Raw genomic sequence first — 24,555 nt, 5'->3', positions numbered from 1 at the left:
TGCTACTCCCTGGGGGTTACAGAATTGAAATCTGTTCTTGATGTTGATCCATGGCACTTCTCAAATTTCCATGCTTGAGGGAGGGAGCACGTGAAAGTGTGAAATTTGTGAGAGTATGATTTGGAGTAAAAAAACAGAGATCTAGTCTCATTCCTGCCACCAGAACTGTGTCATTCTGAGAAGATCACCTAACTTCTTCTTCTTTTTTTTTAAGTGGAGCTGGGTGTGAAGCCCAATGTGGGGCTTGAACTCACAACCCTGAGATCAAGACCTGAGCTGAAATCAAGAGTCTGTGCTTAACCAACTGAGCCACCCATGTGCCTCTGATCACTCAGCTTTTTAATTTATACTTTTCTTATATTATAGCCATAAGAACAAATGGCTATTGAACACATCTGTACACAGAGCTGGTAATAATAATCCTACTGTACAGAATTGTTGCGATGGTCTAATATTAATAGCAAACATTTATTACATGGCTTATTGCATGCCAGGCACCTTCTCAAACCCATTCATTTATTTATTCAGCTCCATATGAGTCTAGTATTACCACCACTTTACTGAGACACAGAGGGCTGAGTCAACTTGCCCAAGGTCACAGAGCTAGTTGAGGAGTTGGGGTCCGAACTCAGAAAGCCAGGTTACTGTGTCTGTAGATGGTGTTTACAGGAGAGCTTTATCCTGCGGTAGCGTTGGGCTTCTTCATTCTTTGACTACTCCTCTTCTTATTTGAGGAGCTGAGGGACGGATAAGCTGAGCCTGGAGGTAGATTAAGTGTACAGATCACAGTGTTGGAAAGAATGAGGAGACGGAGCATATGAGAGCTTTTTTTGGAGTTATAGGGAAACAGCTGTTTCTAAGTTTGGGACAGAGCTGAGGAGAGCCGGTAGGGACAGAGAAGGACATTTTCTGGGTGGATTTTTACTCTCTCCCATGAGGGAGTGCACCGTCTGTGGGTTTAAGAGCCACATGCCTCTGTCCTATCACATTTTATCTGAAAGCCTGTCTTTAAATCCCAACTTGGTCCTCAGCTGTGACAGCTTTAGAAACTTAGAAAACTAGCCAAGGGTAGCGAATTCTTGCGACGTGAAAGGAGAGGTGAGGATGGGCTTTTTCACAGAATTTCTTCCTCGCTACTGAATTTCTATGGAGTGCCTGTATGGGGACGAGCCACAGAGTGGCTGGTGTTCAGTGAAGAGAGGACTGGAAACTTGTCTGACTTCTTTTTTTCCTCATGAATTGACTTAATAAGGGAATGAATCATCCTATTAGCTAGCATCCTGGAAAAGAAGACAGGAGAGAGCAAGTGAGTGGGATGGTGTTTGACTGGAACCAGAAGCCTGTGGCAGTCTCCTGGGGCAGGGGCCAGGCTGCCACGTGGGGCCCGGGGGTTCAAGCCGAGGCTGAGGTCCCTCCAGGGACTTTGGGAAGGGCTCTCAGCTTCCTGTCACTGCTACCATCAGTGAGGCTCTGGGGAATGAATAGGGGGTGTTTCATCCTTAAATGACAAACCAGTGGTGAAATTCACACACAGCAGTGGTAATTTTGAAGATGCTAACATAAAAATTCATTACGTAAAACTAGACAATTCAAAAATAGCTTTTGACCTTCAGGGATGGGAATGGCTACTTCTATCCCCATCTCGTGAAGGTGGCAGGGGCCTCCCTATGCTAATACTTGATCCCCAGCCTTCCTTGGGATTTCTTGTTCTCCTCTAGGACTCCAGATAGGAGTCTTCAGGGGGTGAGCACTCCCCGCCCACCCAGCTCCACCCTCAAGTTACCCCGATATCTGAGTTTGCTCGGAGGCTGGGGAACATATCCTTCTCTGAGACATTCTTTGTGACCTTTCTGTGGACCTCTGAGTTGAGGCTGGGGTCCCCAGGGGAATGTGAAGGCTGTGGGGGGAGGAGGGGTTGGGGAGGGGTTACAAGGAAACTCCTCAAACCAGCCCCCTGGAAGGTGAAAAGGGTGGTTGTGTTTTCAGACTCTGTCTTCATGGCACACATTTCCCAGAGCATTGACTTTTCTCAACAATGCCTCTCTGCCCCCGTTTTGCCTCATTTTCCTTCCTGCCCTGGCCATCAGTGGCAGTTACTGTTAATAGCTCCCATTTGTAAGAGGACTTACTCTGTGTCAAGCATTTCACTTTAAGTAATTCAGTTTAGTCCTATATCAACCCTGTGAACCAGGGATTATTGTCTCTTTAGATACGGGAGCTGAGGCTGAGGTCTAAGGGGTGAAGCAGCTTCTCCAAGTAACAGCCATTTACTGGGTGGGATGGTTTTTGGTCTTTGATTTAAAATTTTCATTGTGAAAATTTTCAAATATACACAGAAGTAGAGAGACCAGTATAGTACATTCCCATGTATTCATCAAACTTCTCCACTCTTTTTTTTTTTTAATTATTTATTTATGATAGTCACACACAGAAAGAGAGAGAGAGAGAGAGAGAGGCAGAGACACAGGCAGAGGGAGAAGCAGGCTCCATGCACCGGGAGCCCGACGTGGGATTCGATCCTGAGTCTCCAGGATCGTGCCCTGGGCCAAAGGCAGGCGCTAAACCGCTGTGCCACCCAGGGATCCCCACTTTTCCACTCTTTATGGAGAAGTGCTGGCTCTGGGGCTTCTGTGGCTTCAGCATATAGCAGGATACCTTTGTGTGAGTTAGAAGAAGGGACTCTTTCTCCAGGATACAGAGTTTGGTAAGCAGAGCATAGGCTAGATTCCAGCTCCCTTGGATGGGCGCCTTGTGAAGTGAGCAGCTCACACAACTGTGTATGGCGACCCTGCCAGCTAACTTCTCACCTAGCTTTTGGCATAAAAAAAGGAGACCGTAGCCAGGTACCAGTCCCTGACAGTGGTGATGTCTCTGGTTGGTCTTTAGCTATGTGGGGTCATGGGAGAAAAGCTCAGTCACTGGGGATGGCTCAGGCTAAAGTAAAATAAGCAGGGGGTGGGGGGAATCCTCAGAGGAGATACTTCTGCTGCAGAGGAGGGTGAGGGCAGATGAGTGGTGTCTTTTGCTGCTCCCATTTTCAACCTGCCACCTGCTCTCTTGACAACTCCTCCCCATGCTTTCTCTCCTGTGTTCTGTGCCCAGGGCAAGGGAAGCACTTGTGTGTGGCCATGAGGCTGGCAGTGGGGGAGCTGGTGGCTCGCAGGGTGTGAAAACCTAGTGTGAACTCACTCTTGGCTGCCACCCTCCTGGAGTGGCTGGGACAAGCTGCCTCTGTGTCCTGGCAACATACCTTTGCTCAGCGCTCAGTTCAGCCAGGGTTGGCTGGAAGGTCCTGCTTTCACACCTGTAGAACTATGCTTGTTAGTCCCAGAGTGGACCCTGTGGGTCACCAGATAAGGAGCTTCTTGAGGGGAGGGACTGGGCCTTTTTTTTACTACCATGCTCCTGGCTCTCCCCATGGCAGCACCTGGCACCAGAGCTCTAGAAATATATATATATTTTTTCCTCTGGAAATATTTGTTAAACAAATGCAGCATCCCGCAGGCCAGGGAAATGTGCCAAGGGGCACAGGTTGAAAAACTTGTGAACTTCAGTCAGGAGAGCCTAGACCGTGCTGGAGCCATAATGGAACCAACCCTACCATGCAAGTGGCTTGACACAATCTAGGTTTAATTTGTGCTCATGGAAAGTCTGATGCAGTTAAGTGGTCCTCCCCCATCTCTAGCCATACCATCTAAAATACGGTGCCTTCAGAGTTACCACAGAAGTGGAAGGCAGAGATGGACACAGCCCCCTCGCTTTGGCTGCCTTGCAAGGAACTGACACCCCTGACTTCCATTTCCATTTCATTGGCCAGTACTCGTCCCATGGCTTCAACCTAACTGCTAGGGAGGCTGGGAAATATAGGCAGACAAGGGACTGCCTTGGTGCTTTCAAAGGTGAGCATTTTGTATTTCTTGCCCATGGCATTAGACCTTTGGAGGGTCTCTGGCCTAATCACTTGTCCTCAGGTGCTGTTCTTTATACACTGACAGGAAGGCAACACCTGCCACTTCCTTTAACCCTTTAAGAGAAAGAGGCATGAGATGGCAGTGAAGGAGACTCACAGCAGTGATTTTAACCTCTTTTTAAAGATTTATTTATTTAAGTAATCTCTGTGCCCAACATGGGGCTCGAACTCAGGACCCAGAGATCCAGGGTGGCAAGCTCTACTGACTGAGCCAACCAGGCTCCCCTTCACCTCTCCTTTTTTTTTTTTTTTTTTTTTTTAAGATTTTATTTATTCATTCATGAGAGACACACAGAGAGGCAGAGACACAGGCAGAGGGAGAAGCAGGCTCCATGCAGGGAGCCTGATGTGGGAATCGATCCTGGGACTCCAGGATCACGCCTTGGGCCAAAGGCAGGCACCAAACCGCTGAGCCACCCAGGGATCCCCTCACCTCTCCTTTATTACACATTGGCCACATGACTTTCATTGCGTCACTTCACCACTTGCGAGTCTGTGAGCCTCCTTTCACATTTGTAAAAGGAGAATAATAATACAGCCCATCTCTTAGTTCAGACTCCACTGATTGCAAGTAACAGAAACCAGCTTGAGCTGTTTGAAGTCTCAAGAGAATGAAAGAATCAAGGACAGGAAACATGGCTGGCCTCCCAAGTGCCTACACCTGCAGGATGCCACTGCTTCTGTGGATGTGTGCCAGATGTCCTGGCCCCTTGGCTTCCAACTAGACGGGCTCTGGTTCCAGGAACCATCAGGCTGAGCAGCTCAGATTCAAATTCCTGGTGATAGACTCTGATTGGCCCATTTGTGCCCGCTGGTCTCCCGTTGGTCCAATCAGCTGTAGCCAGGAACACCTGGTCTGTAAGGCATTCCCCAAGGCTTGGGGGGCCTTGGTGCGTGGGGGTGGACAGTCCTCAGAGAGGGGCCTTGCTTACCTGGTTCAGGGATTGTCAAGTCAATTGGGTAATATCTGGAAGAAAGCTTTGAGCATTGTAAAGTGCTGCATTAAAGGGAACTAGCATGTTGGTGTGTGATTTCTTGATTTCTCCTTAGGAATCTTGGAGATTGCGCTGCCCTGAAGGGGGATGGGAGACATTGTAATGCTGGGAGAGAGAGAGGCCTACTAAGCAAAACAAAACAAAACAAAACAACACAACACAACACAACAACAACAACAACAACAACAACAACAAAACCCAGATAAAACTCCTGTAGCTGCAGCAGAGCTGGAGCTGTTTGTTAGAAGGTCACACACAGCCTGGACCAGAGGAAACCGGTGGGACTAGCTTGAGGCATTGCCCCAGGTCAAGCCAAGTTTACAGGCCATTGGACCTTAACACTGTAAAAGAGGGAGTACTTTGAGTGTGCTCTCCACTGCGAAAATGTGGATGCTTCTGTAATTGAGGCTGTGATGTGGAAAGGATCATAGCCCAGGTTATGGCACTTTGTTCCTTGTCCGACAGTGTCCCTGCTGGCTGTGTGACTACGAGCAGGTCACTTCCCCTCTCTGGGGTTAGTTCCCTGCAGGCTCTGTTGTGCAGTATATGCATGTGTCCTTGTAATGTGGGAGTTAAGGCCTGGAGTCTGGAATCAACACAGCTAGGTGTGAACCCTTGTTGTCACTTCAGTTGTCAGCTATATGACCTGGGGAAATGTCTTCATCTCCTTGAGTCCGGGGATACTTGTAGTCTTTTCCTCATACGGTTATGGTGGGGATTACATGAAAGGAGTGCTCAGTATCCACTAGTGTATTAATAGAAGCCAGAGCCGGCCAGTTGCAGGGACAGGGACCTATGGCATGGTGCTTCTGGGCGCCCAGGCCCTTTGCTTAGAAGAGCTGTGTCCCCTAGTGCGCTGGGGTGCAGGAGAAGCCGGAGGAACCTAGGGGGCTGGAGGGAGCGTGGGGAGACTGCTGACAGAGGCAGGCCTAGCCCGCGGCCTTCGATGAATTCAGTTCTGCCCGCACTGCCAGGTGCAAGGTGAAGCTTACAGCCCCTGGGGCGCCGCCCCGCGCCCCCCTCTCCTCCCACGCCCCATCTGCCTGCAGCAATCTGTTGAGTTGGGGGGGGTCCTGGCCTTCAGCCCCGGGCCGGGGCCGCGGGGTGCCTGGGGAGGCTCCGGGTCCCCCAGCAGCAGGGCGGGGGGTGGGTTAACGCGCTCCCCGGGGCGAAGCTGCGGATCCGGGCAGCTGCGGAAGAGACGAAGGAGCCCCTCTGCGCACGGAGCTCTTTGAGGGCGGAGTTATTCAGAGGCTGCGCTCCCTCGGGCGGGTCCTGGGGCCCGGGGCTCAGACTGCGGCTCCGGGGCTGGCCTCGCCGCTCCGCTCGGCCCCGGGCTCCGGGCTCCGGGCTCCGCGCTCCGGGCGCGGCGACAATGGGCCACCGAGGGAAGGCGCCCCGCCAGCGAGCGGCCGGCGGGACGGGGAGCCCCCGCGGGGCCGGGGGGCAGCCCCAAGCCTCTGGTCGTTCCCTTCAGGACTGTCTTGAGCCGGAGACTTGCGGGAAGTCGGCGGCCCGGCGGGTGCGGGTGCGGGTGCGGGTGCGGGTGCGGGGCCGGCGTCCCGCGCGCCCTGCCGGGGTGCACCGTGGCCATGGCAACCTGTCGGGGTCGCGGGAGGCGCGCTTTCAAAGGGGGCCTTGTTCCAGCCGCCTGGGGCTCCCCAGTCCCGGGGAGGAAAGGGAGGGCCGCCGGGAGGGGCGGGCCGGGCGGCGAGGAAGCGTCACCCGGCCCGGCCCCGGCCCCGGCCCCCGGCCCGGCCCCCGCCCCCGCCCCCGGCCTGTTTCCTGGAGGCCCGGGTTCCCAAAGCTCCTGCTTCTGCGGAATGAAAGGAAGCGTCCGCGTCGGGAATGCGTCCAGTCTCCAGGCAACAGGGTGTGTGTGTGATTGAGGGGAGGGGAAGAAGCTTGGAAAAAAAACCCACTATCCCGCGGCCCCCCATGGAAGCCCTCAGTGCCCTAGACCGCTTTCAGCAAGCTGACCAGGGCCACAGGAAGCGGATCCTTAAGACTTGCTCATCCTTTTGGCCATGAATATCAAATGACAATAACCTCCCAGAAAACATTAAATCATTCATTAAATGTAATGTAATCTCATTGGGAATCTGTATTCTTATGTATGAGCCAGTGAATCTTTGTGAGAAGGCTGATCTTGGGAGCTTGAATAGCCTTCACTGTCTTTGGGGGAGCCTGGCCCCTGGATTCCCCTCTCATTGTTTTGTCTTTAAGCCAACCCAAGTGTAAAAACCCGGTAGGATGCATGGCTGCCTGCTAAGCACCTACATCATTTATGAGGTCTCCTCCTTATGTTTGTTACCAAATGAGTGAGTGATGAATGCAGTTCCGTGTAGGTTAGGTTGGCGTTGTAACTAGATCCTTTCCTTTGACGCGGCATTCCTCTCTGGCCTTGTCTGAAGAGGTGGCCAGCAGGGGCCAGGCCTGGGTGTGAGGAGGTGGGGAGGCAGGACACAGATCTGACTGTGTCCCTTAACACTTTAGGATGGCCAACCCACTGTCAGCTCTCCCAGTCCTTCTGGGGATCCTTAAGGGATGTGTGGGGAAAGATCCTAGCCTTTAAGGCTTCAAAAACAGCTGGTTGGGGGCCTGCTTACATTATTTCCAAGTCACTGTAAGTCTGAGGACCACAGTGTCCAGTCTGGTAGACCAGAGTGTCTGGTCCTGCTACGACTTCCAGCATCACACCTTTCCATTCTGGTCCAGAGAGGTGGGACTCCACAGAGTTGAGTATATAGAGGTGAGTGGTTCTGGCCGCTGAGCCAAATTTCCTCATACCCAAGGGGGAGCACAAAGGGTTCTCATTCACAGGTTGGACACTGGGAGCAAAATCAGGTGGCTAGAGTCTCATGGACCCTCATGTTTTCTATCCACTCCTCCTCTTGAAGTTTGAAAGGTTGTAAATTCTTCTTGCCGTAAGCTGTTGAATTGGGGGGAAATGGTGCTATTTGAAATGGCTTCTTCACCTGAAGCTGGAGTGGAGGGAGCTCAATAACTTTCCAAACTTTTCTGATTAGCATAAAATAGGAGGAACCACACAGAGCTTTGTGGAGAGAGAATAAAAGAAGATATAGCTCATGCTTCTGGAGAGATCCAGTCTAATGGATGAACCAACCAACACATTAATAAAAGAATATTAAGGACTCGTAAAGTGACAGAAATTCTTATTTCCTTATGGAATCTGAGAACAGAACCAGAAGGTGTGGAGAGTGGGGCTCAAGCATGGGTGAGTTTCATAAGCTCCCCAGGTGTACCACCAGGGTTGCAGGCCATCTCTCCAGTGCAGTGTTCACAAACGGGGATGATTTTGTCCCCCAGAGGACATTGGTTGTGTCCAGAGACATTTTCAGTTGGCACAACCGGGGATAGTATTACTAGTGGCATTTGTGGGTAGATGCCAGGGATGCTGCCAAGCATCTCCGAACATACAGAATAGACACCTTCATCGGAAAATGATCTGGTCCTAAATGTCAGTGGTGCCCAAAGTGAAGAAACCTGGCTCTTGTGCCCCTACCAGACTTTCTGGAGATTTGTGCTGAGCAGAATTCTGAGAGAAGGAAGGACGGATGGTCGGTGGAAAGGAGCCAAGTGGGAGCATCACGTAGGGAAATAGCACACAGCAGGGTTTGGAGGAAGGAGAATGTGATTTGGTTTCTTTTTTTTTTTTTAAGATTTTATTTATTAATTCATGAGAAACACAGAGAGAGAGAGAGGCAGACACACAGGCAGAGGGAGAAGCAGGCTCCATGCAAGGAGCCTGACGTGGGACTCGATCCCAGGTCCCCAGGATTATACCCCGGGCCATCAGGGCTGCCCCTGTGATTTGGTTTCTGCAGAGGGAGAAAGAGGCTTGTGGTTTCATGGTAGTCATCTGAGATGTAGAGGATGTTTTCAGCCTGATGCCCCATGGAGTCGGGCTTGCATCTTGTGAAGGGACTACTGGTTGGGACATCAGGCCCTTCTGACTGTGTTGGCTATGAGTGTCAGTACCCTCAGGCTTCTCTCCGATCTGTGACAGAAGGAGCTCCTCTCAGGTACCCTTGGCTTCAAATGCCCAGTCCCACTCTGGGGCTGCCTTTCCCTAAGCTCCTGCATATGGGAAAGCTGTGCGCTTCCTCTGTGGTGTCAGGAACAGGCCATGCCCTTTGCCTTAGTTAATGGCCCATTTCATGTATTCCTGCTCCTTAGAGAAGGTGAGGGAAGGCCCTAGTTTGCTGAGTCCATGCTCTATGCCCACTTCCTGATGGTCTTACCGTGGCGATTGGTCCATATGTTTGTTTTTAAAAAAGATGTATTTATTTGAGGTGGGGAGGGGCACGGGCAGAGAATCTTCAAGCGGACTCCCTACTGAGCCCGCAGTCTGATGTGGGGCTTGATCCCTTGACCCTGAGATTATGACCTCAGCTGAAACCAAGATACGCTTAACTGCCTGAGCCTTGCAAGTGTCCCTGGTCTGTAATATTTTTGAATAAATGAGTAAATTTTTGGATGAATGGAAGATCCGGGCTGCCTCTGTGAACTGCTCCACTTATAAGCACGTAGTCCTCCAGTCCTTGTGCCCTAACTGGAATTAGGAGAGACTGAGATTGACAATAAGAAGGAAGATCTGTATAGTAAGAATTTCCAGGGAGTAGGACACTTAACCTGAGGGCTATCCGAGGGAAGCAGAGACCCTTCCTATTTGGAGGGGAGCTGCTCGTGGTCCTTTCTGGCTGCCGGAGCGGCCACTGAGGGGCCATTTTTGCCCTCCTGGGGTGATGCACTTTACACTCCTTCCTCTGAGGCTTCTAGCTCTTAATTAGATTTCTTAGTTTTCCCAGTAGAGTTGACTATTCTTTTATAAGGAGTACAAAATGCAGTCCGAACACGTGAGCATAATAAGTCTCCCAGGCCTCACTGCTGGACATCCACTGGCTGGCAGCCTGGCATGAGTGGAGCAAGTGAGCATAGTTCCCCCAGAATACCTCATCTCTCAGGTACGCTGGGAGGTAGCATTCCTCTGAATGTTTGCACATGCTTCTGAGCTGCTCTTCTCCACCTTCAGTCAAGCCCTTGTGATAGAAAAAGGCTTTCTATTTCTGCAACTCAGGAGCAAAGGGCCCCGAATGTTCCAGGCTCAGGCTGGAGTGGAAAAAGATGTATTGCGAGAACTGCCTCTGAGCCAAGCCTAGTCCCACCAAGGCCTTTTGCCTTCTTCACATCCAGGCCCAGGGGGGGTGAGCCTCTTCTTAGACCCTTTGCTGGAGTCTAGCTGGCTTTGGAAGGTGAAGTTACCAGCTCCAGCCTCACCTGCCCTGGTGTGCTCCTGTGGTTAGAACCTTGCCAAGGCCTTGAAGTCCAAACTTCAGACCGGCAGCCCTTATGTCGCCTGGTTAGAAGTGGAGTCTCAGGCCCTCCCTCAGAATGCTTGAGTCAGTCTGCATTTTACCAAGATCCCTGGGGATTCGTGTGTACATTGGGGTTTGAGAAGCACCGTGCTGGAAGACTGCTTGCTGAGGGGACAATCAAGGGGATGGCTGGAGTATCACACATGCCCCTGTCTTTGCAGAGTGCTTTAAAAGACTTCTTCAACTAGCTAAGGGGAAGGATGGGTTGTGGTTTTCATTCATTCAGGGATGGGGATGTGGTCCCATGAGTCTGCACACGTCTAACAGTATCTGAACCGGTCTGTATGCATTCCCTGTTCAAAGAGGTAAGTTCACCACCACATGCCTGGATGCTGTTGAAATGTCAAATTGCTAGAAATGTCTTTTTAATTTTTTTTTAATCTTTAAAAGATTGATTGATTTGCAAAGAGAGGCAGAGACATAGACAGAGGGAGAAGCAGGCTCCCTATAGGGAGCCTGATGTAGGACTCGATCCCAGGACCCTGGGATCACAACCGGAGCCAAAGGCAGACACTCACCCCTGAGCCACCCAGGTGCCCCTGTGAACTTGCTTTTAATGGCCCTTCTAGAACTCCATGTTTAAGGTCAGATAGATCCGGATTTGATTTTTTTTTTTTTTTTTTTTTTTTTTTTATTTATGATAGTCACAGAGAGAGAGAGAGAGAGGCAGAGACATAGGCAGAGGGAGAAGCAGGCTCCATGCACCGGGAGCCCGACGTGGGATTCGATCCCGGGTCCCCAGGATCGTGCCCTGGGCCAAAGGCAGGCGCCAAACCACTGCGCCACCCAGGGATCCCTAGATCCAGATTTGAACCCTAGCTCTGTCACTTCTTTGCTGTTCTTAGACGGCTGTTTAACCTCTCTGAGCCATAATTTTGTCATCTGTAAATCAGAGATGATAATGCCCCTACCTCATAGGATGGGGGTGGGGACTAAATGAGATAAGCAGGGGTAAGGCACAGAGCCCACTGCACAGAAGGCACACTTGATGATGCTGGCTAATCAAATGGCACCATTGTCATTGTTTAATGTCTTGGAGCATCTGACAGTGAAGACAATAGCCCTTGTAAAAGCATGCCCTTGTTCTTGGATAGACAGTGGTCTTTAAAACTAGCAAATTCCTTTGGAACAAAAACTTTTTTCCCCTAGGTTTAGGGCTGCTGATCATGAATTTGCCTGTGTGTGGATCCAAGCAAAATCCAGAATCAGAATTGGGACAATGTTGGAACTTGTTTTCGAGTAATGGAAAGAAGTAATAAACACTGTAGGAAATCCCTGTCATCCCACAGGGCTCTGCTGTTAACTCTTTCCCTGCCCCCCCCCCCCCCCCCCCAGTTCTCTCCAGGATACCCTCTCCTGAGCGGGCAGGGTGACTCTTCAGTGCCAAGTTCTACATCCTCCCTTTCTGGAGAAATTCAGGCTGCCCTCTTGACCATTTCCTCAGAGCAGGGAGGTGAAGTCAAGAAATAGAGGGGTCAAGTCAAAAGATCTGTGTTCTGGCATCAAGTTAGCAAGGCATCACCTCACTGGCCCACAGTTCTTACCATCTTCTTGAGTTCGGACCCTTTCCATAATCTATAGAGAACTCAGTCCCTTCCATCTTGAAAAGTGAATGCACACAGCAATGCCGTAAATTCTGGGTTTGATTTTGTGGTGTGTGTGGGAGCCTGGGAAGTAGTCCATGGACTTCACCAAACCCTCAAAGACCCTTGGCTGAGAACCTCAGAGGAGGCTGTAAGCTCCACAAGGCTTGTTTCCTGTCTAATAGAATATCTAGGTGACCTACAGCATGAGACAAGGGACAAATGCAGGGGCTTTGGAGTCCTGAATTCTGGGGTCTGAATCATTCTTTTGCTACTTGCTATCTTGTTGACCTTGGGTGAGTTACTTATCTCCCCAAACCTCAGCTTTCCCATCTTCCAAGTGAGCATAAGAATAATACCTACTTCAATTGGGTAGTTGTGAGATTAGACTAGGTGACATTTGTCAGATGCTCCTGTTACATGATTGTTTAGCCTACAGAATGTCCCATTGCCTTCTGGAGGAAGCAAGAACCCATATGGCTCCTGTTTCAGAGCATCCAGTATTTGGACTGAGAACGTGAGGCTTTCCTTTGGGTGCGTGGGGAGCAGACCCCTTGACCTACCTCTGGGAAGTCTTAAGGGCTGGAGAGCTTGGGAGCCAGGCTCCTAGAAGCCAACCCCGCTAGACCTAGCTGCTCCTGTTCTGTAGTTGCCCTGTGCTGTGGTTTGGGGCGGCGCAGAGATCCCTGCATTGGGAGCTTCCCTGAAACTAGATGCCCAACCCAGAGGGTGGGGAGGAGTCGAAATGAAGAATGGAGGAGCAGACTTTTTTTTCTCCCCTTAATTAACTCTGGCTCTTTTGCTCCCCAGGCTCTCTGCGGCCCCAGCAATTAGTGGGAGTGTTAACTGGGGTCAGGGCAGTGGCAGGGCTTGGGGGAACTCCTGGGGACAGTGCTGGGGAGGAGAAGGAGGAGGAGGAGGAAGTGCCTCTTGGGCCAGAATGAGGGCTGTGCCTCCCACGGTCCTGGCCCTCCGTACCCCTGTACCCCTTGCTGCCCCCTTTTAGCTGAGTTGCCCAGAAAGCCAGGGCCGCCCCCGTGACAGCCCCCTGCCCTGGCTCAGCTGTTCTGGGAGAATGGCGAGGAGTTAAAGGACTCCAAACATTGGCCCCCACCGGGCCCTTAATTACATTAGCGCACAAAGCGGCAGTGCCGGCCGGCTGCTCTGGGAGCAGCGCCTGGCCTGGCCCCGAACAATTGCCCTTCTGTTCTCACGGCCTGTTTTCCCCCAGCTGCGCCTCCTTTCATCTGGGCCTCTTTCCCAGGGATGCGGGCGCATTCCCAGGAGGGTGCAATCGCAGCCCTAACCATCTTACTTCTTCCCTGGCTCCCTTGGTTTTGTTTCCTCCCTCCTGGCCGTTCCTCTCCCCTCGGGTTCGGGTTCAGTTCGGGAGCCCGCCTCCCGCGCTGCAGACGGGGACCCATCCAGTCTGAGTTCAGAGCACGTGGGGGAATGATTTGGGAAAAAAAAGAAAAAAAAAGAAAAAAGAAAAAACACGTTAATGTGCTCGTCTGTGTTTGCTTCTGGCTGGCATGTTGACGTGAAAGAGGAGTAAAATGCCCCCCTTTATAATGCCACCCCAGTAATCATAATGACAACTTCCATTTGTTTAGAATTTGATAGTTTTCAGAAGTGCCGTCCCAGGGGCACCTGGGGGGCTCAGTCGGCATCTGCCTTCAGCTCAGGTCATGATCCTGGCGTCCTAGGATAAAGCCCTGCATCGGGCTGGGCTCCCTGCTCAGCGGGGAGTCTGCTTGTCCCTCTTTCCCTCTGCCTCTCCCCCCCCCCCCCCCCCCCCCCCCGCTGCTAACATGCTAACATGCTTACTCCGTCATTCTCTCGCTCTCTCTCCCTCAAAAATAAATAAATAAAATCTTAAAGGAAAAAAAGGAAGTGCTGTCCCATACATTTCTCACTGACCTGGGAACGGCTGCTTACAGTGGCCGGGATGGGTACCACTGATGCCTCCTTCAGGGGAGTGCAGGGGCTAGGAAGCTGCAGAGCAGTGAGAGATCAGGGCTGACCCCCCAGGCGCCCCTGCCTCCTTGGCTTCCTGAGAGTGGCCCTCTTTCAGGCCTCCCGCATGTCTCAGCACAAGTGCCAGCCACAGGAGAACCTCCCGAGGGGCACCATTGGTGATGGTGAACCCATGCTCCATCTCTCCACTGGACTCTGCCCCTTCCCCAGCTTCAAGGGATGAAGGTTTTTTTTTTTTTTTTTTTTTTTTTTTTTTTCTTTTTTTCTTTTTAGTGCTGAGCTATTCCAGATGCTTAGGTCTTTAAAATCTCCAGAGAAGGAAATTCTCCAGCCCTGTCCACATTCCAGTGTCACCCGGCCCTGGCACTCGGCACAGGCCTCCTGACCCTGTGATGTGAACTTCCCAGTAAGTGGGACCTGCAGAACCTGCTTTCTGGACCCCGGCTGGCCTTGCCCAGCGAGGAGAGGCAACAGGTCTACGGCCCCAGACAGGTACCCTGTTTGCCCCCACCGGGCCAGCCACCAGGCAGCAAAGCACAGGCGGTGGGTTGACTGCTGGGCCCCTGGGAGAATCTCTGCTTGCAGAACCAGGCCTGGTTCAGGCGGTGCAGCCCCTGTAATTAGTGTTCTTTAAGAGACAGCTGGTGCAGCTTTTTCTGCTTTAAACCCCCTTCCTTCTTCGCATTTGCACACGCTTTAGGGACCTGCCATTCTCACTCCCACCGACATTCCCACGAGGTTCCCGAGCCCCATATGGTGAAGCTTGTCTCTTTTATATCCTTGCGCTGGGGTGGGGAATGGTGCAGGCAGGAATCCTTGTCTGCTGGGGGTCTCCAAAGGACCTGGGAGCCCCCGCAGTGCAGCTGTCTTCTGCTTTTCTGCCTGGAGCAGAGCACCTGACTAGGTGGTGTTTCAACACAATCCTGTAGAGCACATTCAGGGCTGATGGACTTTTTGTTCTGTTCCCTGGAGAATTTCAGGCCCTTGGGAAGGGTCCCCCACTGGCTTGCTTGTCCGGGATCAACACAGCAGCCCTGCGGGGGCCTCTGGAGGCAGCTGTGCCTGTTCCATCTCACTGCTGGGGGCTGCCTGTGGTTTATGTCACCCCGGCAGGGCTTCATCCTGACTCTCACACGGATTGTAATCTTATTCCTGCACAGTTTACGTGTTCACCAAAGAAAAACTGGAAAATGCTTCATTTCCTTTTTTTTTTTAAATTAATTTATTTATTTATTCATGAGAGACACAGAAAGGCAGAGACATAGGCAGAGGGAGAAGCAGGCTCCATGCGGGGAGCCCGATGTGGGACTTGATCCCGGGATCCCAGGATCAAAGGCAGATGCTCAACCGCTGAGCCACCCAGGTGTCCTGAAATGCCATAATTTTAAAGCATTATTTCCAACGGCTGTATAATATTTCATCTCATGGCCATACCATCTCATTGCACATTCCCCTGTTTTTGACCATCCCCTCCCCAACTCGTCTTCATTTTAAGCCTCAGAACTTTGTGGAACATGCAGTCAGGAGCCATTTGTTTGGGTTGTACTGGTGTAATATTAATCCAGAGCTGGGGCCTCTGCCAAGGCCTCTTCTTGCCAAGGCACTGAGAGGAGGGGCCTGGCTATGGTGTAGGTCCAGAGCAGACAGAGGTTCCTAGCACGGCTTCTTCCGTGCTTGGCTTCATAGTCCTTAGAGTGGGGCATTTGTTCCAGTGGCCTTTGGCTGCTTCAGGAAGCTTCTGCGGCTGATGCAGGGGTAAGGTGATGGGACACAGGTTCAGGTTGGGTCTCACAGCCCATCAGGGAATTGGTGGAGTCTCATTTCCAGTCTTGGGCCTAGCAGGGTAGCCCAGGTGCCAGGAACATGCTGCTGTGACCCAGTCTGGTCTTCTTCCTTGAGCTGTTCTGGACTCTTGCCTTGTCCCACAGCAGAGCCTTCCCTCCAGGCCTCCTGGGTATTCACTCCGGAGTCCTCAGATGTTGTTTACCCTTCCGCTGAGGGACTGGGGACTGCGGTGGCCTGGGTTGCTGGACACTGTCTAGGGCCACTGCCTTGTTCAGCCACTCCAAATGGCAGGGTAGACACCAGCTTTTTCTCCCAGTGCCTCTTAATTACATGTCTGATGGTGATAATGATTAATAACAGATATAATAAACATTATCCTTTGTGCTTAAGACCCAAAGCCTTATTTATTTATTTATTTATTTATTTATTTATTTATTTATTTATCCAAAGCCCTTTCACTTCTCTTGATTCATATCCTTTTCCCTTTCTTCTTGCCCCAGTGAAGGGGTAAATGGAGGCGTTGAGTGATTTGAGAGCTTGGGGCAGCAGCGTAAGGAAGCAGGGAGGATTGGCCAGACTTGGGTTCCAATCCTGGCTCTGTCCTCTGTATGTCCCATAGTCGCTGACCCACAGAGCCTATTTCTTTATCCATCCAACGAAGACAGTGATGCCTGACTTGCAAAATTGATACAAGGATAACATGGGATTGTTTCTGTAAAATTCCCTGTGACACAGTGGGTGCCCAGTCAGTATTTTGTGGATATTGTTTAGAGAAACAGAATGCACCTACCTCAAAGCCAGAGAAGGACTTGCTCCCCCCCTACGTGCTCAGATTTTACCGGAGTCTTTTCAACTGTGCGATTACCTGGCCAGCTCTAGGCAGGAAGTGTTCCTGTTTGGCCGATCAGAGAAGTATGGCAGACCAGAGTTGACATTGTTTTCAGCTCCTGGCTGGGACATCCTGCCAAGTCAGGCCCTTTTCTCCTAAGCCTTGCTTATCCAAGTGAAAGTAACTAGGGCCCTTTCTTTTTGGCTTTTCCCTTGGCTGGTCTAGAGAAGGCAACTCTGTGAGAATGCAGGGTGTGGCATCATGATTAATTTGCAAGTATGTCTTTGTGGCCACACTTGTCTGCAGGCTCTTGCTAGAACCTAAAAAAGCCAACAGGAAGCCAAAGAGAGAGTCATCTGGGGACGGGCTTTGGTTCTGGGTCCTGGTGCCCCAGTGTGAGGTCACAGAGTTGACTGCTTCCAGGAGGCAGTGAATTCTAGCCTGGCTAGACAGAGCTGGCCCTTGAGACTGTCCAGAGAAGAATCTTAGAAACTTTCCAGCCATCTTCCCAAGGCCTTAAGTTTTGGAGTTTTGGATGCCATTCCTCTGGAGGCCATGGATTAGTGGCATCGGCATCACCTGGGAGCTAGTTGGAAATGCAGACCCTCAGGCCTCAAACCAAACCTGTTGAGTCAGGAGCTGGAGTTTAGCAAGATCCCTAGGAGATTTATGTGCATATTAAATGTCCAGGGGCCACTGATTTAGATCAGTTCACAATCAGGTGCAATTAGAATCAGCTGTAAAAAAAATGTACTGCATCCCTAGGTCCTACCCCAGACCACTGAATCAGAATCACTGTAGATAAGATTTGGGCACTGTTATTTAAAAAGGAAAAAATTCCCTAGGTGATAATGTGCAGCTGGAGTGGAGAATTATTTTGGACCCGTGTTGGGGCACCTATGTGGCTTGAATATCTGCCTTTGGCTCAGGTCATGATCCCGGGGTCCTGGGATCGAGTCCTGCATCGAGCTCCTCCGTAGGGAGCCTGCTTCTTCCCCTGTCTATGTCTCTGCCTCTCTCTCTCTCTCTGCATCTCTCATGAATAAATAAATAAGATCTTAAAAAAAAAAAAAAAAAAGAACAACTTGGACCCGTGTCTTCAAGATCTACATCCAAAAGGATGATGATCGTGATGGTCATAGTTGCTGCTTACTGAGCTTCTACTCTGCATAAGGGTCATCACCCTTATCTAGAATCCTGTATGAAGAAGGTCTTTATCTTTGCCTAGAATCTCCGTTTAAACCTGAAGGTGGTAGCTCTCTCACTGTCTCATACTTGAAAAAACTGAGGCTCACAGAGGTGAAGCAAGGCACTTAAGGCCACAGAAATAGTGGGCTGGAAGTGCCTGCCCAGAGGCTTCTTTTGCCATTGCTGTAACTGAAGCTCATAATTGTTTAGATGGATCTTATTCTCCTTGGAAAATCTGGCAGGGGATTTTTTTTTCTGGCTCAATTTCAATGATACTTTCAGACCCTGTGGTTTTAGGATCATTTAGTTTGAGGAAAAGCACAGCGGCTTTTAGTCCTCAGATTCATGCGTCCCCAAGAATGAAGGGACAGGGGCAAGATGAGTGACAGACGAGTTGCAAACGAATGATAGAGAAGCCTTAAGGAATTTTCAAAGGTTGGAGAGCCCCAGCCTGGCTTTATCTATTTGATGAGCGAGGGCAGAACTCATGCTGCTCTTTCCAGTTCTGCAAATCTAAGATAACAGTGGGGGAAACTGAGGCAGTGGCCAGAAACAAGCCAAACTGCAGACCGCAGGTCATTTGCTCAGGGAATGGCGGGGAGGCCACTGCGCGGGGTTGGTTGCCATGGGGAGTCAAAGAGCATAGCAGCCAGCCAGCGCACACAACCCTGTAGCAGAGCTCCCCAGGATTTGTGAGGCTGTAAAGAAACCAGGCGAGAAGCACAAAGAAAATGGGCCAGACATTGAGAAATAGCCCTTTCTTTCAGGTTTTGAACCATGTCCAAACCTGACTTCTAAGTTCGAATAAGGGTTTGAAAATCAGCCTGAGGCTCCCACGGAATCTAAATCCAGGTTACTGTGTGCATCTTCCTTATAAAGTCATGGAATAGCTGCATTGAGGGTATGAGAGGAGTGCGGGTGGATGTTTCACGGATTTTTTTTTTTTCATCGCTTTTCTTTTCAAGAAAACTCCCTTGCATTATATGGCACCTTGCAGTTTCAGGGGCCTTTATGCATGTCACTGCATTGCTGCTCCTACACCAGCACTATGGGGCGAGACGTGTAGTGGGGCGGGGGAGGGGGTGTCTTGCATTATATAGCAGAGGACACAGAGGCACACAGATGCTAAGTGAGAGCCTTGAGGTCCCACGGCAAAGTGGAGTAGAGCCTGGCCTTGAATCCAGGTCTTCACACTCCAAGTACAGCATTCCTTGTGTCCCACCAATGCTTCTCTGATGACTCCCTCCTTGGGCCTTCCAGAGTGTGGAGCTGGAAGCTGTCAATAGCCTTGCATAGATGTAGCTCATAAAATAGTCAATTTCAGTCATCTGTGCTTATGTTTTATTTATTTTTATTTTATTTATTTTTTAAGTAGGCTCCATGCCTAGGATGGAGTACAACATGGAGCTTGATCTCACAACTGTGAGAGCGAGACTTAGGCTGAGATCAAGAGTCAGATGCTTAGCTGATTCAGCCACACAGGTGCCCCTGTGCTTGTGTTTTATTTTATTTTATTAAAAATTTATGTATCAGTTTTGAGAGAGAGAGAGCACGAGCAGGAGGGGTGGAGGGAGGGAGACTCCCTGCTGAGAATAGAGCCCAACATGGGGCTCAATCTCAGGACCCTGAGATCAACGACCTGAGCTGAAACCTAGACTCCGACACTTAACTGACTGAGTTAAGCAAACATTCTAATATTACCTTCAGCAAGATAAAACCAGGATGATAAATTAGGAAGGGAAATGGACTGGTGGTTTACAGCAATGATTCTCCAACTTGGATGTGTGTATGACTCAATCACCTATAGATTTTTCTAAATTGCAGATTCTGATTCAGTAGGTTTCGTATAGGTCTGAGGGTCCTGCATGTCTAATAAGGTCCCAGTCAGTACAGATTCTTCCAGTCGCAGGCCACACTTTGAATAGGGAGGGTTTAGAGCACCATCTCTGGAATCAAACACACTTGTTGGGCCTTTAATTGCTAGCTGATGGAGCTGGGCAAGGTGTAAGCTTTCTGTGCTTGTAAATGGGGAATAAAAAGGACACCTTATCTACAGGACCGTTGTGAAAACAAAATGGTCTGGGGCCCATGAAGCCTGGCACGTAGTGAGCACTCAATAAGTATAAGTTATTAGTAGGATCTGGAGACAAATACCATAAAGCCGTTCAAGCCAAACAGGAAATGCTTGCTGGTTGGCTACTGTTTGGGGCTGTATATGCTGATATACATTTCCATTATTCATTCAGTTCCATCATCATCAGAATTTTTTTTTAAGATTTTATTTGTTAGAGACACACATACACACAGAGAGAGACAGAGACAGAGACACAGGCAGAGAGAGAAGCAGGCTCCAAGCAGGGAGCCTGATGTGGGACTCCATCCCCGGACTCCAGGATCACGCTCTGAGCCAAAGGCAGATGCTCAACCACTGAGCCATCCAGGCGTCCCCATCATCAGGATTTTTTAATATGCCTTATATGCTGTTATTTCCATTCACTTATGAGGAAACAGGCTCAGGGAGTCTGGGTGCCTTAATCAGATCCACACAGCTAAGAAGTAGCAGATACAAAGTTACACCCAGGTCTGGTGCTGGCTGTATACACTCCAGCTGACTTCTCCTGTTGGTGGCATGGAAGCAAGAGCCTCTGAGCCTGGTTCCAGGGAAGTAAAGTGACAGTCTTTAAACTTTTTTTGCTCTTACATCTGTCAAAAGAATTTTGAAAAACTGTATCTTCTTACACACTTTTAAATTCACATAAAAGAAACTTAAAAAAAAAGATTTTATTTATTTATTTGACAGAGAGAGCACAAGCAGGGGGAGCAGCAGGCAGAGGGAGAGGGAAAAGCAGACTCCCCGCTGAGCAGGGAGCCCCATGTGGGGCTGGATCCCAGGATCTTGGGATCATTACCTGAGCCGGAGGCAGATGCTTAACCGACTGAGTCACCCAGATGCTCCTAAAAACTTTTATCACAACTTTGGGGCACCTGGGTGGCAGTCAGTTGAGTGTCCAACTCTTGGTTTTGGCTGAGATGGTGATCTTGGGGGTTGTGGGATTGAGCCCCATGTGGGACTCCACACTCAGCCCTCTGTCCCTCCCCCTACTTGTGCTCACTCTGTAAATTAAATCTTTAAAAATAAAATAAAAGCTTTTATCATACTTTTTAGTAGAGTGTATTTTCAGGCTTACTGTATGTCATATACTCACTTCAGATATATTTTTGTTGGGGCGCCTGGGTAGCTCAGTTGGTTGAGTGTTTGCCTTTCAAGGCTCTGGTCGATCCCAGAGTCCCAGGATCAAGTGCCACATCAGGCTCCCTGCTCAGCAGAGAGCCTGCTTCTCCCTCTCCCTCTGCCTGCCGCTCCCCCTGCTTATGTTCTCTCTCTGTCAAATAAATAAATAAAATCTTTAAAATATATATATATAGGGATCCCTGGGTGGCTTAGCGGTTTAGCGCCTGCCTTTGGCCCAGGGCATGATCCTGGAGTCCCAGGATTTAGTCCCGGGTCGGGCTCCTTTCATGGAGCCTGCTTCTCCCTCTGCCTGTGTCTCTGCCTCTCTCTCTGTGTGTGTCTCTCATGAATAAATAAATAAAAATCTTTTAAAATATATATATATGTGTGTGTGTGTGTGTGTGTGTGTGTGTGTGTATCTGTATATATATATTTTTTGTCAAAGCTTTGAACCAGCAAACTTGGCCCATGCCATTAGGAAAATGTCTGTTGTGATTCCTAATCGGCAAAGCTGGACCTTGTTGTTGGAGCCGTCAGGCAAATCATATTTTGTGTCAGAAAAAGTCAGATTCTGTTTTGAGATTTGAATAAATGTGTTAAACAGGTGTCCCTGTGTCAGCTTCCTTGCTTCCTGATTCTAACCCTAAAACAAACAGATGGGTAGCTAAGACTGATAAGGCCTTGGCAAAATAAGGCCAGCCCCCTTCTTTCCATGTCCATCTTCTGGGGCCTCCTGCAGGAATGCTGCATTCTCCAGTGGCCCCTTTGGTGAGCTTTCACACCTCAGGGAGAGTACCAGGGTCCAGTTAGGACGGCTGGGGGCAAAGTGGGGGCTCTCTTTGGGGAAATGGTTAGGAGGGGCCATTGTGTAAGGAGAACTACAGACCCAGATGGTTGCGAGCATGGCACTTTGAGAAAGGACTCCCTGTGGAAGTGGAGGTTTGGCAAATTGATTCCCTGAAAGCCAGCTGTGTCTGAGCACCCCCCTGGAAGTCCCTGCATTCCCCAGATGAGTGCTGGTGGGAAGGACACTGAACCATGTGCCCCCTGGAGATGCTGCAGGGGGTGGGAGTTTGCTCTGTGAGCATTTTATTACTTACTCCAGAGCTTAGGGGCCTTTGGGAATCTTTTGCTGGAGCTGGGATTGAGTCTTCCTCCGGTGACACCTTGGATGCATGTCGAATGTCTCTTCCCAGCTCCTCTTTTCCCACTGAGGTGGCAGAAGCTCACACTCTAATGATGTCTCCTTGTTATAGGTAAACAGAGGCCCAGAAAAGGACAGTAAGTCCACAGCCACAGAACAATCCATGTACCCCACCAAGAAAGCCACTGGCCTTCCCCGGGGAGACATCACAAGACAAAAAAAAAAAAAAAAAAAAAAAAAAGCCTTGGGTGGGTCAGAAGAGCTGGTTTTCGTTTTTTTTGTTTGTTTGTTTGTTTTGTTTTTAATTTTTATTTATTTATGATAGTCACACAGAGAGAGAGAGAGGCAGAGACACAGGCAGAGGGAGAAGCAGGCTCCATGCACCGGGAGCCCGACCTGGGACTCGATCCTGGGTCTCCAGGATTGCGCCCTGGGCCAAAGGCAGGCGCTAAACCGCTGGGCCACCCAGGGATCCCAAGAGCTGGTTTTTGAAGCCCATCCCCTGCCCCAGCAGGTCTGCTAAATGGGCTGATGGGGCCAGCACTTAGCCTAGTGTTCACAGGCTTTGAAGTTGGGCAGACCTGGCTTTGTCATTCACTAGTCACATGACCTTGGGCCAGTTACTTGCCTCTCTGTGCCTGTCTCCCCATCAGAGAGCAGGGATGAGGCTAGTGTCTCCCTCACAGGCTGGTTGAGAGGGTAAAGGAAACAATGACTATATAGTGTCTGGCCCACGCAGCATGCTCAGTAAATATTATTGTTGTGGTGATGCTTGTTTTTTGTTCTCTGTAGGAATTCTGGTCAGGGAAAAGCTGAGTGGAATGAAGTCCTGGTAGAGGCTGTCCGAGGGCAGAGCCATGCTGGCGTGTGGCATTGTCTCCTTCCCAGGACAGCAACATGTGTGAAGGAGTGCTTACTTACTACATGCCCCCTGACAAATGACCAGAGCAAGCCCCGAGGCTCTTAGTACTGCCTCGAGCCCCTGCCACCTGCTGAGCCTACTCTTGGCATCTTCCTCTGGCCCTCACCTGAGAGCATTCAAGCCTCTGGCCTTCTTGTTGTCCTGGGGGAATGAGGCCTGCCCCCCCATGCTCCCCACATCTTCCCTCAGCTACTAGCATCAGGAGTGCCCTGTTTACCAGAGTCCACCTTGCCAGACCTGTCGGCCTCTCCCTCGGGGGTTCCTGTGCCCTTCTGTGGTGGCCGGGGCCCCAGATGCTCAACCAACTCACCTTTCTGTCTTAAAGCTGCCCTGCCTCAATTTCCGTGGGCCTCTCCCAGCAGCTGTTTTATAGAGTCTTGTCCTCGCCCCTCCATCCCTTCCCCTTGGGAATTTATTTTGTCATATTTTCTTACAAGCTTCCAACTGGAAACTACTCCCTTGTCCTCGTCCTCAGCCTCAGTGAAGTAAATAATGAAACAAAAAAGACGCTCCAATCTGCCATGGGGTTTTGCTGTTTCAAGGAATCCCTTTGTCAAGCAGAGAATCCTTTTGTAGAGTGAATAATTGCTCACTTTGGATTTCTGTCCAGGATTTTTTTGTTCAGGAGCTTTCTCAAGAGTGGAGCCAGGCTAGTTGGTAGGCCTGGGGGAGGGGGGGCTTCTCGCCTCCCTCTCTACCAGCTGAGGGGGCTCAGGGTATGGCTTCTAGATCTTCTGATTACCGTTAATCCTTCCTGTCAGGGCTCCAGCCCGCCAACATCGATCACGCTGGCCCGGAAGGTGGTGACGGGTTTGTGTTTCTCGCTCTGTTTTGTTCCTTCGCTTTGTCAGTCCTGTCTCCATGGAAACAGGTGCAGCCTTTGTGTTGCCTTTGCTCGGGGCAAATCGATGCCTAGTGGGGATTTTTCTTTGCTATCCTCCCTCCCCAATTTAGCATCAAAGGGAGAGGTGGGGGCAGCGCAGGGATTGACAGGAGGCCTTTCGTGGCTTGGAGAGCCTGGGGCAGGGAGCCACTGTCACTCCTCCAGGCTGGGACTCCAAGGCTTGGTGCCTGGCCTGCATCCCCGCCGTCCCCTTTGTGGTGGCAACGCGTGCATCGTGGGGCCGTGTCAGATAGAGGCGGGTGTGCAGTGGTTTGTAGCCACTCAGCCCTCCTGGGCCCTCGGTGTTCTCAGAGGCAGCTGCTGGCCACCGGGGGCGGGGGGCTGGGGGCTGGGTGGGAACACTGGCATCAGCACTGACCCTTTGTCAGGACCTTGTGGGTGGGCAGGATTTTGACCTTTCTGGGCCTTGGTTTCTCCAGAGGGCTTTAAACCTTTTCCATAATGTGACTTCTTTAACCTTAAGGAAACCCCATATTTGGGTAAATTCTGCTAAGTTACTGTCACAAGCTGTTCTATGGTGACTAGTAAACCCTGTGTTTGATTCAAACCAGTGAGTTGCCTGGTTTGAGACGACACTTGAGAATCAGAAACCTCTCTTTAGACTGAGCATCTTGCTTCTGTACCAGC

At 50.3% G+C, this 24,555-nt stretch overlaps 1 long non-coding RNA gene across 3 annotated transcripts in view; it reads left to right on the top strand.

Moving 5' to 3' along the window:
- Positions 1–24,555, top strand: part of LOC102155002 — a 61,345-nt gene that overhangs the window by 9,004 nt on the left and 27,786 nt on the right. The window contains exon 1 of one of the 3 annotated variants that reach the window (XR_005364573.1): positions 6,726–6,838. The exons of the other annotated variants lie outside the window; for them this stretch is intronic. This is a non-coding gene — a long non-coding RNA (uncharacterized LOC102155002). Of the gene's footprint in view, positions 1–6,725; positions 6,839–24,555 lie in introns of those variants that run through there. 3 annotated transcript variants of the gene reach the window in all.

This window comes from Canis lupus, chromosome 9 (genome assembly GCF_011100685.1).
Source record: "Canis lupus familiaris isolate Mischka breed German Shepherd chromosome 9, alternate assembly UU_Cfam_GSD_1.0, whole genome shotgun sequence".
NCBI lineage: Eukaryota > Metazoa > Chordata > Mammalia > Carnivora > Canidae > Canis > Canis lupus.
This window is presented reverse-complemented; position numbering and strand designations above follow the sequence as displayed.